Here is a 20249-nt window from a genome sequence, read left to right as displayed (position 1 = left end):
CTGAGGCACCGATTCAGTTCCAGTTCCTCGATTCTAGTGGTTCCGAAACGTGTTTTGCCACCCCCTAATTTAGACATTAGCATAGAAGTTAGAATACACGAGTGAAAATTTAATTTCCAAATGAAAAAAAAAAAGTAAAGGGTGCGTAATGATAAGTATTAATATTTGAAGGACAAAAACGCTAACTTAGGCCCGCCGCAATATGCAAGAAACCCTAAAACCCCAAACTCCACAATAATAAAAGTATAAATACGCATCACCATTCACCACTTAATTCCAGAACACCATCGATGAGCAGTTTGCAGGTCTGTATTGTATATTCTCTTTGTGCTTTATTTTGTATGATTTAGAGGTGCGATGATGCTGAAATCTACCTATTTTATGATTTGTTTCGTGATTAGAAACAACCAATGGATCCTTCTGAGCACTTAATAATTTAATTATAAGTCCATGGCTTTATAGCCTAGTGATATTTTGGTGGTGGGATAAGGCTTAGGGACCATAAGGTCCTGGGTTTGAATCTCACAAGTGGGTTTTCTCAAGATTTATTAGGTTTCTTTCTGAATTGATGGTTAGACATTATTGCCTAGTGGAGATGGATATGATCGCGTGGTTCTGCTGGTGACACGATGATACTCTAGTGGTCAGTAAATGATCCTAGTTTGCCGTTCAAAAAAAAAGAAAAAATAAAAAAATAATTTAATTATAAATGGCATTAAGTTGATGAGAAAGTTGTCGGAAAATACGATGTCGATCGATAAATACTTCTAGACTACAATTATCTGATTAATGTTTATTTTTTTAACTTTTGATTTAAAATTGATTTATGGTGGATGGAAGTGATGATTATTTCCCCAGATGATCGAATCTGATTATACCGTGCGCTATTTTCAATTTCTCTTTTTTTGTTTAAAGAGAATTCAAGCCAGAAATCTGATCCATCTTTTTTATTTTTGTTTTTACTTTTGCAACAATTAATAAACCTTGTGTTTGGTTAATTTTTAAACGGAATTTGATTTTAATTCGATATAAAATAGTTTAAAACTGATTCGCATTCGGTTTAATACGCTGGTTGCAAATTATTGGTTTCAAATTTTCGTCTAAACTTGCATAATCAAATTGAATTTGGGCTAAAATTTTATATGAACTATTCAAATATACAAAAGTTACTATGCCGCAGACAAGTTTACCAGATTCAAAGGTGTTCTAATTTTTAGGTCATTTATGCAAAAAAAAATATTATTCGGACACTAAACCTAGTTTGAACATCATTAGAACTCTTGTGCTTCAAGAAAGCGGTGGAGGATAAGATGTGAGGGTTGATATTTGGAATATGGGTGATCATGGTTTTGTTTGGTTATTGGTGAAACTTAAAATTGAAACTGAAGCTATAGTTATTTTAGAATACCAACCAATCGGTTTTTGATTATTTTTGTTTTCGGTTATTTTCAATTTTTTTATTGTGAGTAGACATTACAAAAATAAAAATTAAAAAATAGAGTACTTCATATATGTATTGAATTCAACGTTTAGACTCAATCTTATTTGTCCGAATATTCATTTATTATCTTATTCGTCTTCAAAGTTTAGACTTAATATTCATCATCTTCATAATCTTCATCACGGCAATGGTAGATTCTTTTGATGTTTTGTTTTTCAATCATAACATCTTAAAAAACACATAGAAAACATAGTTTTATTAAATTGGTAATGTTTGGTTTTTTTTAGTTTATTTAAAATGGATAACTAAACCTAAACCCAAAAATTGTTTTTTCGAAAAACTAATAAGATATTTGTCGGTTAATGCATCGATTTGGTTTTTATTGGTTTGGTTTTTTCGGTTGTTCGTTTTGGTTCGGTTAATTTGGTTTTCTGTTGACCCTTAGTTTGGAATATATGTACTTATATTTTAAAAACTAAATAAAACGTTAATTCTATCAAAAATAAAAAATAAAAAATAAAACTAGTATGTATGCCCGCGCGTTGTGGCGGGGACGCCATAGGGATGTGTTCGGTATGAGCTTGGTTTGCCGGACGGGGGTACAATCTACATTGACATGAAAACTACACGTTGACAATAGTAAAATGCGGCAAAAATTGCATAAAACTGTGCATGCTGCCCTCTTTTGACCGCAGCAAAACCTAACTAATAGTTAAAAGCCTTTAAATTTTCACATAGGAATTTAACAACAAATCTCTAAAATATATTCATATAACAGGTTACTCTTGTTCATGTACTTGAGGGTGTTGGAGAAAATTCATAACGTATTGTTATCATTTTATATTTTTATCTCGATTTCATTCTTACAAGATAGAAATAACTAAACCATTTCCTATCTAGAGTCTAGACACTTACAAACCTTGTAACCTGGAAATGGAAGTTATCATCTTCTCCACCCAACAACCATACTGCTACCAAATGTCTTGCTTCCTAGTTGTAGTTGCAACATACACACCACGGTCATAAATGCGCTGAATATCTTCCTTGTATTTTGTTAACGATCTGTCTGGTATCCTTGGTGTTTACTCAACCACATTCCCCATTTTCAGCTTGCAACTTGGGCCCGTCATGGTTCAACCTCATTGATTCTTCGTTTGGTCCACCTTGAGTTCCCTGGCCCGCTACATTTAGCAAATCCATCACCGTTGAATTTGTTGAGAACTCGTGTACCGACATGGCGACATATGAGACAAAAACAGTGTTTCAGTTCTTTTTTTCGTTTAGGCTCACGAACGTACTCAAGCTCGATAAGTGTATCTCTTGCTCGTTTATTTAACAAGGTTATTTTTAGGCTCGAGTTAACCATAAGCTTCTTTATCTTACAAAAGCTCAAATTCGGCCAGTTTATCATTTAGTTATTTTTAACATATTTATGTATAAATATAATGATTATCCTATAAATATGTACGTACGTTTAAAAAATTAAATTAGAATTATATAATATTAGGCACATTTAGGCTCGCAAGCCTACTCAAGCTCTATAAGTGAATGCCATGTATATTTTTTAAACAAGTTTATTTTTAGGCTTGAGCTCGTTTAAACTTGGCTCGAAAAGCAATTCGATCCCAAGTAGCTCATGATTCTCGTTTACACCCTACTGGCCAGACCAATCCACATAAGTATTGCTTTTACTATCCCAGATAGACCAATAATTTCCACCTTCAGTTCTCACAATATAGACAAATATACACCCTTTGTAACCGTATCATCTAGAGGAGTGTGTGGTGCGCTTCGGTGTAATTTTGGAGTAAAACCCAACCGAACTCCAAAACTTCGGTTTCTAGTTTTTTGAAACCGTTCGCTTTTGTTTTTTATCAGTTTCGGTTTTTCGGTTTGGTTTTGGCACGGTTTCTGCTGCTACAATTTGAAGTTGAAAATTTTATGCCGAAAAGAAAGTTGACCAAAAATAATGACTTTAGGTATAGTTAATTTTATTAATTGTTAACTATTTATTCAATTCTTATAAATCATGTAAAATAAAAATAAAAATAAATAAATTCGGTTCGGTTTTTATTACACCAAAAATCAAAACCGAACCATCAGTTTTAGTTTCGGTTAAATTTTTCCAGTTTTGGTCTTTCGGCTTCTTCAGTTTCAGATTTGTTATTTTGGTTTCTTTGCACACCCCTACGAGTTCTATCCATATGAAATGTTTTAAAATTTCTTAGATTCTTGCAATACTTTCTGTAGAAACATGAAATGAATCTGACCTGATCCATGACGATGTTCCCCGGTCTTCGAGATGAACGAACCACGACTCGATTTTCTTCTCCGGTAGCTTAAGATCTGCAATGGTTTTTGGGGGTGTGGAGGTGACTGCTAAGAAACCTCAAGGATCTCTTGTTTACAGACACAAAAATGGTTATGGTGGTGGCTCTTCTTGAGAACAACCAACCCTTGATAAGAAGGTGGAGACCTCCTTATATAGGGAGCCTCATAGCCACCATCATGATACCTTAATGGGCCTAGCCCAGTTAGGGTTACCTCCATAAAACATCCTCAGCCCAATAACATTGTATTAGTCCATATAATAAAATAAGCCAAACATAATAAATTTAGGGTCGTAAAACCGGGTTTAGTACCATACCCCTACAAGCCCCCCAAGTCCAGTGTTGCTCCTAGGCGTTCAAGCGTTTAGGTGGAGCGTTGGACTTTATAAGGTGTGTTAGGACATGAGGCGGTTTTTTCCCTTTTCTTCGGCCTTGTCTTTATTGTCTTTGATTTTTGAGAGGTTTTCTCCATGATGGTGACATGTTGTGATCCTTATGATAATGATGGTGCACTGGCATGAATAAGATATAGCACGCATCATAACAATAGTGGCGCGGGGCCTGATAAAAGATAAAGTGCGCGTCTCGATAATAATGTAATGTAACTTGCGCGCGAGACAGCTTACGAGCTATAAAAATAATAAAGCTTGCGCGCGAGGCGACTTACGAGCTTTAAAAATAATGAAGCATGCGCGAGTTGCGGCTTACGAGCTATAAAAATAATGAAGCATGCGCGAGTTGCGGCTTACGAGCTATAAAAATAATGAAGCATGCGCGAGTTGCGGCTTACGAGCTGTAAAATAATGAAGCATGCGAGAGTTGCGGCTTACGAGCTGTAAAAATAATAAAGCTTGCGCGCGAGGCGACTTACGAGCTATAAAAATAATTAAGCTTGCGCGCGAGGCGACTTACGAGCTATAATATGATGATAATGACTGGCCCACAAGGGCCTCTTCTGCGCAGGATGACTATCCCGGCTTGTCTCCAAAATAATAATGGGGGCACAAACGGCCAGAATAATAATGATGTCATAGGTACTTGTGCGACTCGTAGCCGAACTTGAGGAATTTGTAACCAAGCATGTGCTATTGTTAGTGTTATGGTATTTGGCTACAAGTATTCCACGTCTCTGACACGAGCATCTTTTCTGATTGAGGGAGGTTTCCTTGTTATACTTGTCGGAGCAGAATAAGACCTCCGCTCCAGTTTGTTGATTTAAAAAGTTGCGCTGCGAAGATGTATGCGTTCTTTAGTGATCAGTGTTGGTCTAATCGGAGTGTTGATCTGCAGTGCGCGCATGCATGGAGGTGGAGTGGTGATCCAAGGTCGCGTATGCATGGCGGCTGAAAGTTGATCGCGCATGCACGGCGGAGAGTTGAGCGCGCATGCATGGCGGGAGTTGAGCGCGCATGCACGGCGGAGAGTTGAGCGCGCATGCATGGCGGGAGTTGAGCGTGCATGCATAGCGGAGGGTTGCGTGCGCATGCATGGCGTTAGAGTCTTGACCCTCAGCACTGTGCATGCATGGCGCCGGGGTGTTCCTCCGATGCGGCGCATGCATGGCCAGGAGAGTTCGTCCGCAACGCACTTGCTATGACGTCGGAGTGGTGATCCGTGAGTGCGCATTCATGGCGGCGGAGTGTTGATCCAAGGTCGCGTATGCATGGCGGCGGAGTGGTGATCCGCGGGCGCGCATGCATAGCGGCTGAAAGTTGAGCGCGCGTGCATGGCGGAGGGTTGAGCGCACATGCATGGCGAAGGATTGAGCGCGCATGCATGGCGGGAGTTGAGCGCGCATGCATGGCGAAGGATTGAGCGCGCATGCATGGCGGGAGTTGAGCGCGCGTGCATGGCGAAGGGTTGATCTGCGACTGCGGTGGCAGAATGTTGATCCGCGGTAGCGCGCATGCAACGTGGCTTGTATTCCACCTTGCTATAGTGGCGCTGTTGCGCTACAATGGCGCTGTTGGTATGCTAGTTTGTATGTGATCCGTGGTGGCGTGTGTTATTCCGACGTGCCTGTTTTTGTCCGCCTACACGCATGGGAAAGCGGTTGACACGCCGTGAACGGATTACAGAAGCATGGTGGTCTTCATAATGACGCGGTGTTGTTAAGCGACGGCGCCCACGCATGTGGCGCAGTGTTCTTTTGTGACGTGATTGCGTAGTGGTGATCCGCAAGCATGATGACGGTGATATATTTTCCTGCCTGCCTCCACCTGTGGAGGTGGTGTGTTATTTATAGTATTAGGGTTTCCAATGATTGGGCACAGACCCAATTAGGGCCTTTTTGGCCTCCTCCTATTGCTTCGCGTCACGTGTACTTAGGACACCTGGTGCTTTTTCATTGATTATTCTCTGACCAAGGTATTTCACCTGACCCATGTGCCATCACGTGGTGGCACATGGGCATTGCTGAGTTGTCCACCCTTCATTGGCAGCTGTCAACATCAGCATATTCTTTATTCCTTAAAAGATACCTTCTGGAAGGTTGTCTGATGAGCACAATCATGGTTGTCCTTATCCTGATTTGGATTAGACTATTCTCATTTGTTGTGTCGCTTGCGCGCGGCCTGCGCAAGGTCTTCTCTTTATTCTCACGCAGATGTGATATGCGTGAGCATGTGATATGCGCCATGCGCAGATGTGATATGCGTGAGCATACGTGATGCGTGAGCATACGTGATGCGTGAGCATATGATATGCGTGAGCACATGTGATGCGTGAGCATATGTGATGCGTGAGCATATGTAATATGCGTGAGCATATGTGATGCGTGAGCATATGTGATATGCGCGAGCATATGTGATGCGTGAGCATATGTGATATGCGCGAGCATATGTGATGCGTGAGCATTTGTGATATGCGCCACGCGCATAGGTTTTGGCTGTGTCTTCATGACATCCTGATTTTAAGCCTCGTCTATATCTTGTGGGTTGACCCACCCCGCTCGATGTTAAGGCGGGTGTATACCCCTTCAAGCCCCCCCAGTCTAATGTGTGTCTTGTCTCGCGCGAGCGAGGTAAGATAGATATTAGACTTAATAGTTTGCTTTTTCAATAGGGCTTGTTTTTTCTCTCTTTTCTTGTACGCGCGTTGCGCAAAATTCCATCCCTTTGGTTAAAAACAAATCGTCAATGCACGTGGTTGGTTGGTGTTGGATCGCGGTGGTGCGGTGCTCGGCGCCAGCGCGCATGTGTGATGGCGCGCTGCTGCTTTATAGTTGTGGCACTCATGCATGGTGGGATGCACCATGGCGGCCAGATGGTTATCCGCTGTGGCGTGTACGCGTGGTGTCGCAATGACCTTACACGGTGGCGAGGTTCACTTGTCGTGGCGCGAATGAATGTTGACGGAATGTTAATCCGCGACTGTGCGCATGTATGGTGGCGGAGTATTGACCCGTGACGGTGCATCGTGATCCGCGGCGACGCGCTGCTGCATCATGGCGATGTACTGAACCGCGGTGCCGCATGCGTGGTGGCGATGTACTGAACCGCGGTGGCGCATGCGTGGTGGCGATGTATTGAATCGCGGTGGTGCATGCGTGATGGCGGTACATCGAACCATGGTGGTGTGACATCTGCCCCGATCCGACCCGACCCAGGTACCCGTTTCCCTTATCCGATCTCTTTCTTTTATGATTTAATATTTATTTATACTTATACTTTATTTTTAATAATAATAATAATATATTTTCCTTCCCGCCTCTATCTCTCTCTTTCTTTCCGCCGTCCCGTCCCTCTCATTCTCTCTTTCCGCCTTCTTTTCCCTCTTGTCGCCGTCCCGCCCTTACGCCTTGTTTCCCTCTTTTTCTTCTAACTCTTTGCTTGTCCTTTGTTCCTTCCCGCCTAAGGTTGTCTGCGCAGCTCTACGCGCCAGACCCCTTACAAGGAATCCTGCGTGAAGACCACCTGTTTCAGCGATACGCGAGACGAACTCTTCTCGCAGCGCGCTAAGAATTGTAATTCTTCTCGCAGCGCGCTAAGAACGGTAGTTCTTCCCGCGACGCGCTAAGGATTGTAGTTCTTCTCGCAGCGCGCTAAGAATCGTAGTTCATCCCTCGACGCGCGAAGAATTATAGTTCTTCCCGCGGCGCGCTAGGAATTTTAGTTCCTCCCGCGGCGCGCTAAGAAATGTGATTCTTCCTGCGGCGCGCTTGGAAATGTAGTTCTTTCCGCGACGCGTTAAGGATAGTTCTGTCTGCCTTCGCGCTCGCGCTCTCTTGACCTTCTGTGTCTGCCTTCGCGCCTTAGCCTTCTCGCGCTGAATCCTTCGAGTTTTCTTCTGTTTAAATCTAGCCGTTTGCTTTTGTGTTGTCTTATCTTTTGAGCTGTTGACCTAATCTGCTTTATGTCTGAAAAGTTACTTTCGGCGCAGCATGCGCACCAACCCCATTGGTTAACAGATAAAGTGACTGACATTATCTTTTGAGATCTGCTTTTGCCATGCTTGACCTGTACCTTTATCTGACCCGCCCATGCTTTTTACTGTTCCCTGTCAGCTTTATCTTGCCCCCTGCAGCTGCCATATCTTTTGATATCTTTTACTTGCTTTTTGATATCTTTTGCTTGATCCTGTTAAAGATCCTTTCCCCTTTTCTAGGGATTATGTCTCCTAAGGTTTCTCTATAAATAATAGTATTATTTTTCCTAACACTACACACACAAAACACTTAATCTCTCCTGTTCTCTTGCCCCTTGCTCTCTCTGCCGTCTTCCTCTCTGCCTCCGTCTTCCTCCCTGTTCTGCCCTGCTTTTTCGGTAATATATATATTATATATAATAATTTACTTATTAATTATGCTAACTCATAATCAAGACTTAAAACCAATCATTAAAACAATAATCTTATTTATAGGTTAACTTGTGCTTGTTTAAAGTTGGTTCTTGCTTTATCTTACACCGCATCGTTTATCAAGTGAGTAATCTCGTACCTAATCCCTTTTTGCTTTTAAATGTTTTGGGATGTTCATGTGTTCATACAAACTTAGAGTCTTAAACTTGTTTATGAACTTTAGTCGCGCAGTATCCCATGTGTTGAGGACGTTTACTTGGCTGTTTATTTGTATGTGTGTATCATTAACCGCTTTGTTCGGCCTATTCCGAAGTTTTCATGGATCCATTAGATGAACACGGGAGACCTATCGTTTACGGTTTTCTTTGTTTACACTTGCACATATGTTTTCTCGTTTTTGTGCTCAATTGGGAGCACGGATTGAACTATGAACTATGAGCTATGATCTATCTAGGCTTGATCACAATCTGATTGCACCCTTGTTAAACACCAGACATACACATGTTGCGCGCAGATTTATTGTTATCTATGTACTGTATTAAACTTGATTTCTCACCAACACGCAAGTGTTTGACGTTTATTTTAACACATGTTCAGGTTTGCAGTAGCTGTTTTGGAGCTTGTGGACACATAGGAAGTTTCTTTATTTTGGACCTAGATTAAAATGTATCAAGACAAGTTTTTGCTGTTCGAATATTATGATTTATAATATATTGATTTATGATGTTTTATGTTATCTTGTGTTTACCCTGCGCGTGCGCGAATGAATGTATTTATTAAATATTGACACCCAATAGTGTCACGAGTAATGAAACAATATGTGGCGCCCCGATGTATAATCCGCCTTTGGTCGGGGTGTTACAGATTGGTATCAGAGCTCGTTGACTTTAGGATAGGTGGTTAGACGTAACGGCCTAGAATACCTAAGAGTCCCTTCTCGCGCATGAGAGAAATCTCATGTTTGCGCGCTTATTGTTAATTACTCGTTATTTATGAGTATGCTCGCGCTTGCGCAGTATATGATTTTATGTTTTATTTCGCGATATTTCGATTTTTGCTAAATTTCGATTTTTATTGATTTTTCTTACATATTCGTTTGTTGGATTTGAAAGTCCGAAAAGTCATGGTGATGCATGAATAGCTGATTTTCAATTTCCATTTACGATTATGTTCTGAGGTTGGAGACTTGAAAAGTCATGGTGATACATGAATTGTCAACCTCCAATACTCATTTTCTTGTATGTTTTATATTGAAGATTGAAAAGTCATGGTGATACATGAATCGTCAATCTCCAATACTCGTTTGCTCGTATATTTTAAATTGGGAATTCGGAAAGTCATGGTGATACATGAATTGTCGATTCTTGATCCGAATTTGTTACCTTTATTAAGTCTGCATTTTGGGTCGTTTATTTTACTTTAACTTTTGACAGTAACTGACTCCGTGAAACCAAGCTTTATAAGATTAAAACTTTGCGCTAAAACCAAGATATTAACTAAAATTAAAATTTTTATAGAATGCCTCCGCTATCTCGCCGATTTCAGAGAAGAGAAGCCTCGCGCATGCGTAGACAGCAACGTTCCCAGGAAATGGCCGCCGTGATAGCCCAAGCCTTGAGCCAAAACAATACCTCCAGTTACAACATTAAGTCCTTTAACGCGGGTAACCCTCCAAAGTTCACAGGTCTTGAAGGAGCCACCGTGATGCTCCAGTGGCTTGAGAAAATAGAAAACACTTTCCTCCACACCCAATGCCCCTCAGACAGACGAACCCTATATGCTTCCAGTGTCCTGGAATCCAGAGCGCTTACATGGTGGAATGGAGTAGCTCATGCGCGTGGCGCAGAGGCTGCTTCTAGCATGACATGGGAGGAATTCAAGGAAATTCTTACGCGAGAATTCTGCCCTCCCAACGAAGTTAAGCGCCTGGAGGAAGAATTCTGGAACTTGAAGCAATACAGCGGAGAAGCGCGCGAGTACGCGACGCGCTTCCACGAGCTAAGCTTACTGGTCCCTCACCTTGTTACCCCTTCCCGCCGAGCCATAGAGAAATTCCTTGGGGGTCTCCCCATGGAAATTCAAGATTCTGTATGGGCCAGAAACCCAGTTACCCTCTCTGACGCCATTGAGTTGGCCGCTGTGCTCAGCGACAACCATGTCAGAGCAGGAACCCTGTTCCTGCGGGGAGCTGAGAAAACCAAACCCACCAAGACTGTCCCTGAACCAACAGAAACCAAACCAGAACCCTCAAACCGTAACAACCTCAAGCGCAGGCGCAAGGCCTATGCGCTTACCAACCCGCCCATTGTCCAGCAACCCATCTACCAACCCCCAGTTTATGCGCCTAACCCTCTGTCAGCCTACCCAACACCTCCTGTAGTCCATAACTATGCCTTAACCAATCCAGCACTCCCTGCCCCGCCTCCTAAGAAACCTTACACAGGAAATCAACCCTTTTGCCCAACCTGTAGACTTCACCACCCAACCCAAACCCCGTGTCGACAATGTAACCGATGTGGCCGCGTTGGTCACTCTGCCGAATACTGTAGAGTCCCTCTCGCCAACCCAATTGCGCCAACACCACCAGTCTACCCGCAGAATCCACAACCAACCTACCAAAACCCACGACCCAGATCATGCTTTAACTGCGGTGATCCCAGTCATTTCCGGAACGCGTGCCCAAGGCTACAAGTTCAGATTACGCAAGCGAATCCGGTGAACCAGATTTCAAACCAAGTGACGCGTGGACGAGCTTTTAACATAACCGCGCACCAAGCGCAAGCGAATAATGACGTAGTTAATGGTACATTTTTGCTTAACGGATTTTATGCTTCTGTACTTTTTGATACTGGCGCCGATCGAAGTTTTATCTCTCGCGCCTTCGAGCAGAAGCTTGCGCGACCACGCAACGATTTAAAAGAAGATTTTTCAGTTGAATTGGCTAATGGTGAAACTGTTTTAATAAACTCAGTGATTAAAGATTGCACGCTTAACCTTAACGAAAACGATTTTCTGATTGACCTCATCCCCATGCCTCTTGGAAGCTTTGATGTTATCATTGGTATGGACTGGCTCTCGAAGAATCGCGCCGAAGTTATTTGCGCCAAGAAGTTGATTCGCATTCCTCGAGAAAATGGTGATCTTCATATCTACGGCGAGAAACCCTCCCGCGGTCTTAAACTTATGTCTTGCGCCGAAGCCCGAAGGCTCATGCGGAAGAAGTGTATTGCATTTCTAGCCCATGTGGTTAAACCTGCTGAAGAAAAGAAGCTTCGCGATATCCCTGTTGTGCGTGATTTCCCTGAAGTTTTTCCTGATGATCTTCCTGGTATCCCTCCCGCTCGTGAAGTCGAGTTTCGTGTTGATCTTGTCCCTGGTGCTTCCCCCGTAGCTAAATCTCCTTACCGTCTTGCACCCGCTGAGATGCAAGAATTGGCCAGCCAACTTCAAGAGTTGACTGCTAAAGGATTCATTCGCCCTAGCTCTTCGCCCTGGGGTGCTCCGGTGTTGTTCGTTAAAAAGAAAGATGGATCGTTTCGCATGTGTATTGATTACCGCGAGTTGAACAAACTCACCATTAAAAACCGGTATCCCTTACCGCGTATTAACGACCTCTTTGATCAACTCCAAGGTGCCTCTTGTTTCTCGAAGATTGATCTCCGCTCTGGCTATCACCAGTTGCGCATCCGCGATGAAGATGTTCCGAAGACTGCTTTTCGAACTCGCTATGGCCATTTTGAATTCTTGGTCATGTCCTTCGGTCTAACCAACGCACCCGCCGTTTTCATGGATCTAATGAATCGGGTGTGTAGGCCCTTCCTGGATAAATTCGTGATCGTGTTTATCGATGATGTTCTGGTGTATTCTAAGACCAAGGCCGAGCATGAGCAACATCTCCGATTGGTGTTGCAAAAGCTTAGAGCCGAGCAGCTCTTTGCCAAGCTTTCCAAGTGTGAATTCTGGTCTGATGAAGTACAGTTTCTTGGTCATGTTGTAAACAAGATGGGTATTCATGTCGACCCATCCAAGATTGAAGCAATCAAGAACTGGATTACGCCGGCCACTCCTTCTGAGATCCGTTCCTTTCTGGGCTTAGCTGGTTATTACCGGCGCTTCATTTCGAACTTCTCGAAGATCGCTTTGCCTTTAACAGCTTTAACGCACAAAGGTAAACCGTATATTTGGGGCTCGAAGCAAGAAGAAGCATTTCTAACGCTCAAGCGTTTGTTGTGTGAAGCTCCTGTCCTTGCGTTACCTGAGGGTAATGAAGATTTTGTCGTGTACTGCGATGCCTCCAACCAAGGTCTCGGTTGTGTTCTTATGCAACGAGGCAAGGTTATCGCTTACGCATCAAGGCAACTTAAGGTTCATGAAAAGAATTATACAACTCACGACCTCGAACTTGGTGCAGTTGTTTTTGCCTTGAAGATCTGGAGACACTACCTTTATGGTACTAAGTGTATCCTTTACACTGACCATAAAAGCCTTCAGCATATCTTTGATCAGAAGGAACTTAACATGAGGCAACGCCGATGGAACGAACTCATCAGCGATTACGATTGTGAGATCCGGTATCATCCTGGTAAGGCTAATGTGGTAGCCGATGCGCTCAGCCGAAAACCCTGCCAGCTTAACTGTATCTTGCCGCGCACCCAGCTTCACTTCGCGCCGATTCAAAGCAACCTTGAATCGCGTATTCGTGACGCGCAGCGCGCATCCATCAGTAATGGTAACCTTCGCGCCGAGTTAGCGTGTGGCGCGGAAGCACTCTTTGTCCCTAATCTGAGTGGAATTCTCTGCTATCTCAATCGCATCTGGATTCCCTTTGATGAGAATCTTCGCGCTGATATCCTGAGTGAAGCGCACAAATCTCGGTATTCTATTCATCCTGGCGCTGATAAGATGTACAAGGATTTGCGCATAACTTATTGGTGGCCCGGTATGAAGAAGGATATTGCTGTGTTCGTAGCTAAATGTCTGACTTGTTCTAAAGTGAAAGCTGAACACCAACGCCCATCTGGTTTGCTCGAACAACCAGAAATTCCTACGTGGAAATGGGAATGTGTAGCGATGGACTTTATTACCAAGTTACCTTTGACAGCAAGCAAACATGATAGCATTTGGGTAATAGTGGATCGATTGACTAAGTCTGCTCACTTCCTGCCCATTCGTGAAAACTACCGTGTTGAGCAACTCGCGCAGCTTTATGTCAAGGAAATTGTCTGCCGCCATGGTACTCCTTTGAGCATCATATCCGATCGCGATGGCCGTTTTATATCCCGCTTTTGGAAATCTCTCCAATCTGCACTAGGAACTCGCTTGGACATGAGTACGACATATCATCCTCAGACTGACGGTCAGTCTGAGCGAACTATTCAAACTCTTGAGGATATGCTCCGATCTTGTGTTCTTGATTTTGGAGGTAATTGGGATTCGCACCTGCCTTTGATCGAGTTCTCTTATAATAACAGCTATCATTCCAGTATCGGTATGGCCCCATTTGAAGCACTTTACGGTCGTAAGTGCCGCTCTCCGATTTGTTGGAGCGAAGTGGGTGAAACTCAAATCACAGGACCCGAACTTGTTCAAGAGACAACCGATAAAATCGCCAAGATCCGTGATCATCTGCTGACTGCCAGAAGCCGACAGAAGAGTTACGCAGATCGTAGGCGAAAGCCTCTCGAATTTCAAGTTGGTGATCTTGTTCTCCTCAAAGTGTCGCCTTGGAAAGGTGTTGTCCGCTTTGGGAAGAAGGGTAAGCTTGCTCCTCGTTATGTTGGTCCATTCAAGATTCTCGCGCGAGTGGGAAAAGTTGCCTACAGACTTGACCTGCCGCCCGCGCTCGGTAATGTGCATCCAACGTTCCATGTATCCAATCTCAAGAAGTGTTTAACTAACGAGAACCTTCACATTCCACTTGATGAAGTTCAAGTTGATGAATCTATGCATTTCGTTGAGAAGCCTGTTGAGATTATGGATCGCGAGGTAAAGCAAACCAAGCGCAGTCGCATCCCTATCGTGAAAGTTCGCTGGGAGTCCAAGCGCGGAGCCGAGTTTACATGGGAAAGGGAAGATCAAATGAAGATCAAGTACCCGCACCTGTTCTCTGCGCAACCTACTTCGAGATAAATTTCGGGACGAAATTTCTTAAAGTAGGGGAGACTGTGACATCTGCCCCGATCCGACCCGACCCAGGTACCCGTTTCCCTTATCCGATCTCTTTCTTTTATGATTTAATATTTATTTATACTTATACTTTATTTTTAATAATAATAATATATTTTCCTTCCCGCCTCTATCTCTCTCTTTCTTTCCGCCGTCCCGTCCCTCTCCTTCTCTCTTTCCGCCTTCTTTTCCCTCTTGTCGCCGTCCCGCCCTTACGCCTTGTTTCCCTCTTTTTCTTCTAACTCTTTGCTTGTCCTTTGTTCCTTCCCGCCTAAGGTTGTCTGCGCAGCTCCACGCGCCAGACCCCTTACAAGGAATCCTGCGTGAAGACCACCTGTTTCAGCGATACGCGAGACGAACTCTTCTCGCAGCGCGCTAAGAATTGTAATTCTTCTCGCAGCGCGCTAAGAACGGTAGTTCTTCCCGCGACGCGCTAAGGATTGTAGTTCTTCTCGCAGCGCGCTAAGAATCGTAGTTCATCCCTCGACGCGCGAAGAATTATAGTTCTTCCCGCGGCGCGCTAGGAATTTTAGTTCCTCCCGCGGCGCGCTAAGAAATGTGATTCTTCCCGCGGCGCGCTTAGAAATGTAGTTCTTTCCGCGACGCGTTAAGGATAGTTCTGTCTGCCTTCGCGCTCGCGCTCTCTTGACCTTCTGTGTCTGCCTTCGCGCCTTAGCCTTCTCGCGCTGAATCCTTCGAGTTTTCTTCTGTTTAAATCTAGCCGTTTGCTTTTGTGTTGTCTTATCTTTTGAGCTGTTGACCTAATCTGCTTTATGTCTGAAAAGTTACTTTCGGCGCAGCATGCGCACCAACCCCATTGGTTGACAGATAAAGTGACTGACATTATCTTTTGAGATCTGCTTTTGCCATGCTTGACCTGTACCTTTATCTGACCCGCCCATGCTTTTTACTGTTCCCTGTCAGCTTTATCTTGCCCCATGCAGCTGCCATATCTTTTGATATCTTTTACTTGCTTTTTGATATCTTTTGCTTGATCCTGTTAAAGATCCTTTCCCCTTTTCTAGGGATTATGTCTCCTAAGGTTTCTCTATAAATAATAGTATTATTTTTCCTAACACTACACACACAAAACACTTAATCTCTCCTGTTCTCTTGCCCCTTGCTCTCTCTGCCGTCTTCCTCTCTGCCTCCGTCTTCCTCCCTGTTCTGCCCTGCTTTTTCGGTAATATATATATTATATATAATAATTTACTTATTAATTATGCTAACTCATAATCAAGACTTAAAACCAATCATTAAAACAATAATCTTATTTATAGGTTAACTTGTGCTTGTTTAAAGTTGGTTCTTGCTTTATCTTACACCGCATCGTTTATCAAGTGAGTAATCTCGTACCTAATCCCTTTTTGCTTTTAAATGTTTTGGGATGTTCATGTGTTCATACAAACTTAGAGTCTTAAACTTGTTTATGAACTTTAGTCGCGCAGTATCCCATGTGTTGAGGACGTTTACTTGGCTGTTTATTTGTATGTGTGTATCATTAACCGCTTTGTTCGGCCTATTCCGAAGTTTTCATGGATCCATTAGATGAACACGGGAGACCTATCGTTTACGGTTTTCTTTGTTTACACTTGCACAGATGTTTTCTCGTTTTTGTGCTCAATTGGGAGCACGGATTGAACTATGAACTATGAGCTATGATCTATCTAGGCTTGATCACAATCTGATTGCACTCTTGTTAAACACCAGACATACACGTGTTGCGCGCAGATTTATTGTTATCTATGTACTGTATTAAACTTGATTTCTCACCAACACGCAAGTGTTTGACGTTTATTTTAACACATGTTCAGGTTTGCAGTAGCTGTTTTGGAGCTTGTGGACACATAGGAAGTTTCTTTATTTTGGACCTAGATTAAAATGTATCAAGACAAGTTTTTGCTGTTCGAATATTATGATTTATAATATATTGATTTATGATGTTTTATGTTATCTTGTGTTTACCCTGCGCGTGCGCGAATGAATGTATTTATTAAATATTGACACCCAATAGTGTCACGAGTAATGAAACAATATGTGGCGCCCCGATGTATAATCCGCCTTTGGTCGGGGTGTTACAGGTGGCGCATGCGTGATGGCGGTATATCGAACCATGGTGGCGCATGCGTGATGGCGGTGTATCGAACCGCGGTGGCGCATGCGTGATGGCGGTGTATCGAACCGCGGTGGCGCATGCGTGATGGCGCATGCGTGTGCTTGTTGAATATAAGGTATGCTTACACATTGAAAAGGTTGTAAGGAAATTATTTTTACTTACTCCTTAACAGTTGTCATATTTCAAGTTATTTTGCGATATTTTGAATATGCTGACACGTGCCTTGGCATTTCATTATTCCTCTTTTGCGCGACGTTATCGTGCATTTATTATAGGGAATTATGAATGAGTTTTTTAGCCTTTACGTGTCAGTATGTGTTACTCTGCCTATATCCATTATAATCCCATGCGCGGCCCCGACCTGAAACCTCAACAACTATGCTTTGGCATGTGCTTTGCCTTAGTTGTGCTTAGGTATTTTATGGTCCAGCTGAGCAATACGTGGCATGGATGCTATGAGTAATTTGAGCTAAGGCTCATATTATTGGGCTAAGGCTCTGACGTTTTAGAGTTAAAACTCGTCAACGCGTCTGAGCTTGAAGCTCGCGCATGTATGTTTTACTTCGTTTTATTTTTAGTTTGATGTCAATATAATGTTGTCATATTGCTCAAATTAGTTGTTTTCAAGCATCTCTTCTTCGATCTTTCTTGTTTCGTTTTAATATATATAGAAGTGGCATGAAAACATCAAACTTCAAGCAAATCTCATCTCCCAAATCATCGGATCGCGATCTAGTTCGTTCGGATTTTGATCCGTTGAGATGGAGAAGATACAAGCATTGACATCACAGAATGGAGTTGTGATATTCACCAAGAGTACATGTTGCTTGTGTTATGCTGTCACCATTCTGTTCCATGAACTTAGGGTCAACCCTATAGTTTATGAGATTGACCAACATCCCGAAGGACGGGAGATGGAGAAGGCTCTTCCTAAACTCGGGTGCAGCTCACCTACTGTGCCAGCTGTATTCATAGGTGGCAAACTTGTGGGGTCCACCAACGAGGTCATGTCGCTCCACCTAAGCGGCTCCCTCATTCCACTGTTGAAACCGTATCAGTCACTCATGGCTTAGAAACACTATCGCACTTATGGGTACATTTTATGTAAGGAAATAAAGGTTGGCTCAAGAATGATGAGTAGTAGTAGTCAACTAGATTATTAATTCTTACTAGTATTTAAATAGCTTGTTATTATGATTATTAATTCTATAGTAAGCAAGATTTGCTTGTTAGATAATTACTATGATTATTATTATTAGTTTCTAGACTATGAATGTAGCTTATTAAATCTGTTCACATGCTGGAAACACATGACTATATGCTTCAGATGAATGTGATTATGATCTATTATTTATTAAAAACTTTCTTGTATGTGTGTGTGTATTATATATATGAAACTTCCAAAGCAAAAGGAGGCTAAATCATGGTATAGTTTCGATCCTTTGAGATACATTTGATGTATACAAAACGAGTAATCTTGAGTTAAGAATCATACAAAACCAGCCAAAGATGTAGCTCATATATTCCATCTTTTACATTTCTAAACTATTATTTTCATAAAAAGTTAAAAGAGGATATATGCTCTTGCTCTACTTTTAAATAAAGAGAGGTACTGAATACTCTTTAAATTCCAGTTTACTACTCCTATTATTTATTTATTTGGTACTCCGATATTTTTATTTTCAATTCCCCTTATCAGAACCCCGGCCAGTGAATCTTAACTTGACCACTCTACAAATATAAATGATATCCCCGCCCGAGCTCTCCTAAAATGCAAATAAGCCACTTGTCATGCCCAATGATAAATTTCCTTCCGAGGATTAGTTGACACTTAGGATCAGTCTTGTATATATTCTTCATAATAATAAATTACACCGGGCTGCCGTCCCTTATACCAAAAAGAAATAAAAAAGAAAAAAAAAATGTGCCAGAACAATATTTTACTGGTATATATGCTAGCTTCTTCATTAGACTTACTTTGATCTTTTGTGATCTGAATATTCCTCTTTTGATAAAGTAACATATATATGCATACATGCATATAAAAACCAGTAAATATGTACATATGTAATAAGCTATTGGAATCATACGAGAACAAACAACCATCAAATAAAGTAACATTTTTTAACAACTGCACTTGGCCCCGGCGTGTTAAATAGCCTTTTAATTTGTCAAAAGCGCAAAAATGAAACATTAAAGCAGGCAAGAATGCATGAAAATGATGTTATATTTGTGCATTCTGTGTAACTATTCTGGATTTATTGTTTAAAATGCTTGGAAAACATCACATGCATATATGCATACTTTTTGGCTGTGTATGATGAAAATGATATCTATATTCTATAATGGTAGTACATGCCGGTATTTTTACTTATATTCTTTTTGTAATGGTGGTACACCCTCTACTATATTTTGCAGAATATTTAGTAGCATAAAATCTTTAGCCTCTTGACCATATCACAACAGTACGTCCGTCAATAACCTTATTTTCCACTTACCAACAGGGCACTAGCCCATTGAACCCGGATTAGCTCTGCAAGATTTTAGGGTGATTGTAAACGAATGATGAACATCATTTATTTACTTTAATTGGAAAAAATGAACAAACACGACCATTTAACCGGTTCGGGTTGGGTTAGGTTAGGTCGAGAAACCAGTTTTTTTTTTTCATCCCTCAACTAGAGGTGTACAAAAACACCGATTTAGTACCGGTTTAGGCAAACCGAAGGTTCCCAAATTGACCCATACCACCAGTTCAGGACCGGTTCCTCTTAAGATCTACCATACCGGTTTTAAAACCGAACTGGTTTGAGGAAAGCCGGACTGAACCGACGTGATCAGGTCATCCTATCATGCTTCAAAACCGGTTTATAAACCGAACCGATTTGAGTCAAACCGGTTTTGATCAGAAGTTGACCAAACTGGTTCCGTTTGGGTTTAAAACCGGTTTTGTACACCTCTAAGTCTACACTCAACTACTACTATATAGTATTTGATATTTGGGCCAAGAACAAATTGGTCTGGATCTTTAGTTGGACTAACACTGGTCCAATGTGTATATCTTAAAAAAGCCTCATCTATATATGATTAGAAGGCGTCATGTTTCACATGAAACCCTAATTCAATTTGACGGGCAACCCAACGCCGTCAATTTCAATTTCACCTCTCTGTCATTCGATGAACGATGCTGAGGTAGCTTCCGATGGTCGTTTTCATTTCAACTGAAACACTCTAGTTTTTATATTAATTTTTGAAATTGTTTTGATTTGTTGGCCAATGAGGACAATTATGTGCCATGAGTGTCAAGGACATAATTGCGCATCTACGGTAATCATTACCTTACCGTGGAGTCCTTGATGCGAAGAAGAATGTGGCAACATGCTAATCTGAGGCTATATGT

General features: G+C 42.1%; 1 non-coding gene and 2 pseudogenes across 1 annotated transcript; all 3 read left to right on the top strand.

The window, feature by feature from the left end:
• The first annotated feature begins 348 nt into the window (after nucleotides 1–348).
• Nucleotides 349–431, top strand: LOC143586514 (small nucleolar RNA R41). The gene has a single exon (XR_013144719.1). It is a non-coding gene; the product is annotated as a small nucleolar RNA R41 (small nucleolar RNA).
• Nucleotides 432–833: 402 nt separating this feature from the next.
• LOC143586513 (small nucleolar RNA Z103) lies at nucleotides 834–942 on the top strand (annotated as a pseudogene).
• Nucleotides 943–17560: 16618 nt separating this feature from the next.
• Nucleotides 17561–18220, top strand: LOC143586501 (glutaredoxin-C13 pseudogene; annotated as a pseudogene).
• The last annotated feature ends 2029 nt before the right edge of the window (nucleotides 18221–20249 follow it).

Source organism: Bidens hawaiensis, unplaced genomic scaffold, assembly GCF_021521415.1.
Source record: "Bidens hawaiensis isolate Kalapana, Puna unplaced genomic scaffold, B.hawaiensis_p1.1 tig00034685_1, whole genome shotgun sequence".
In the NCBI taxonomy this organism is placed as follows: Eukaryota; Viridiplantae; Streptophyta; class Magnoliopsida; order Asterales; family Asteraceae; genus Bidens; species Bidens hawaiensis.
The sequence above is the reverse complement of the archived record's forward strand: the minus strand, read 5'-3'. Positions and strand labels throughout refer to the sequence as shown.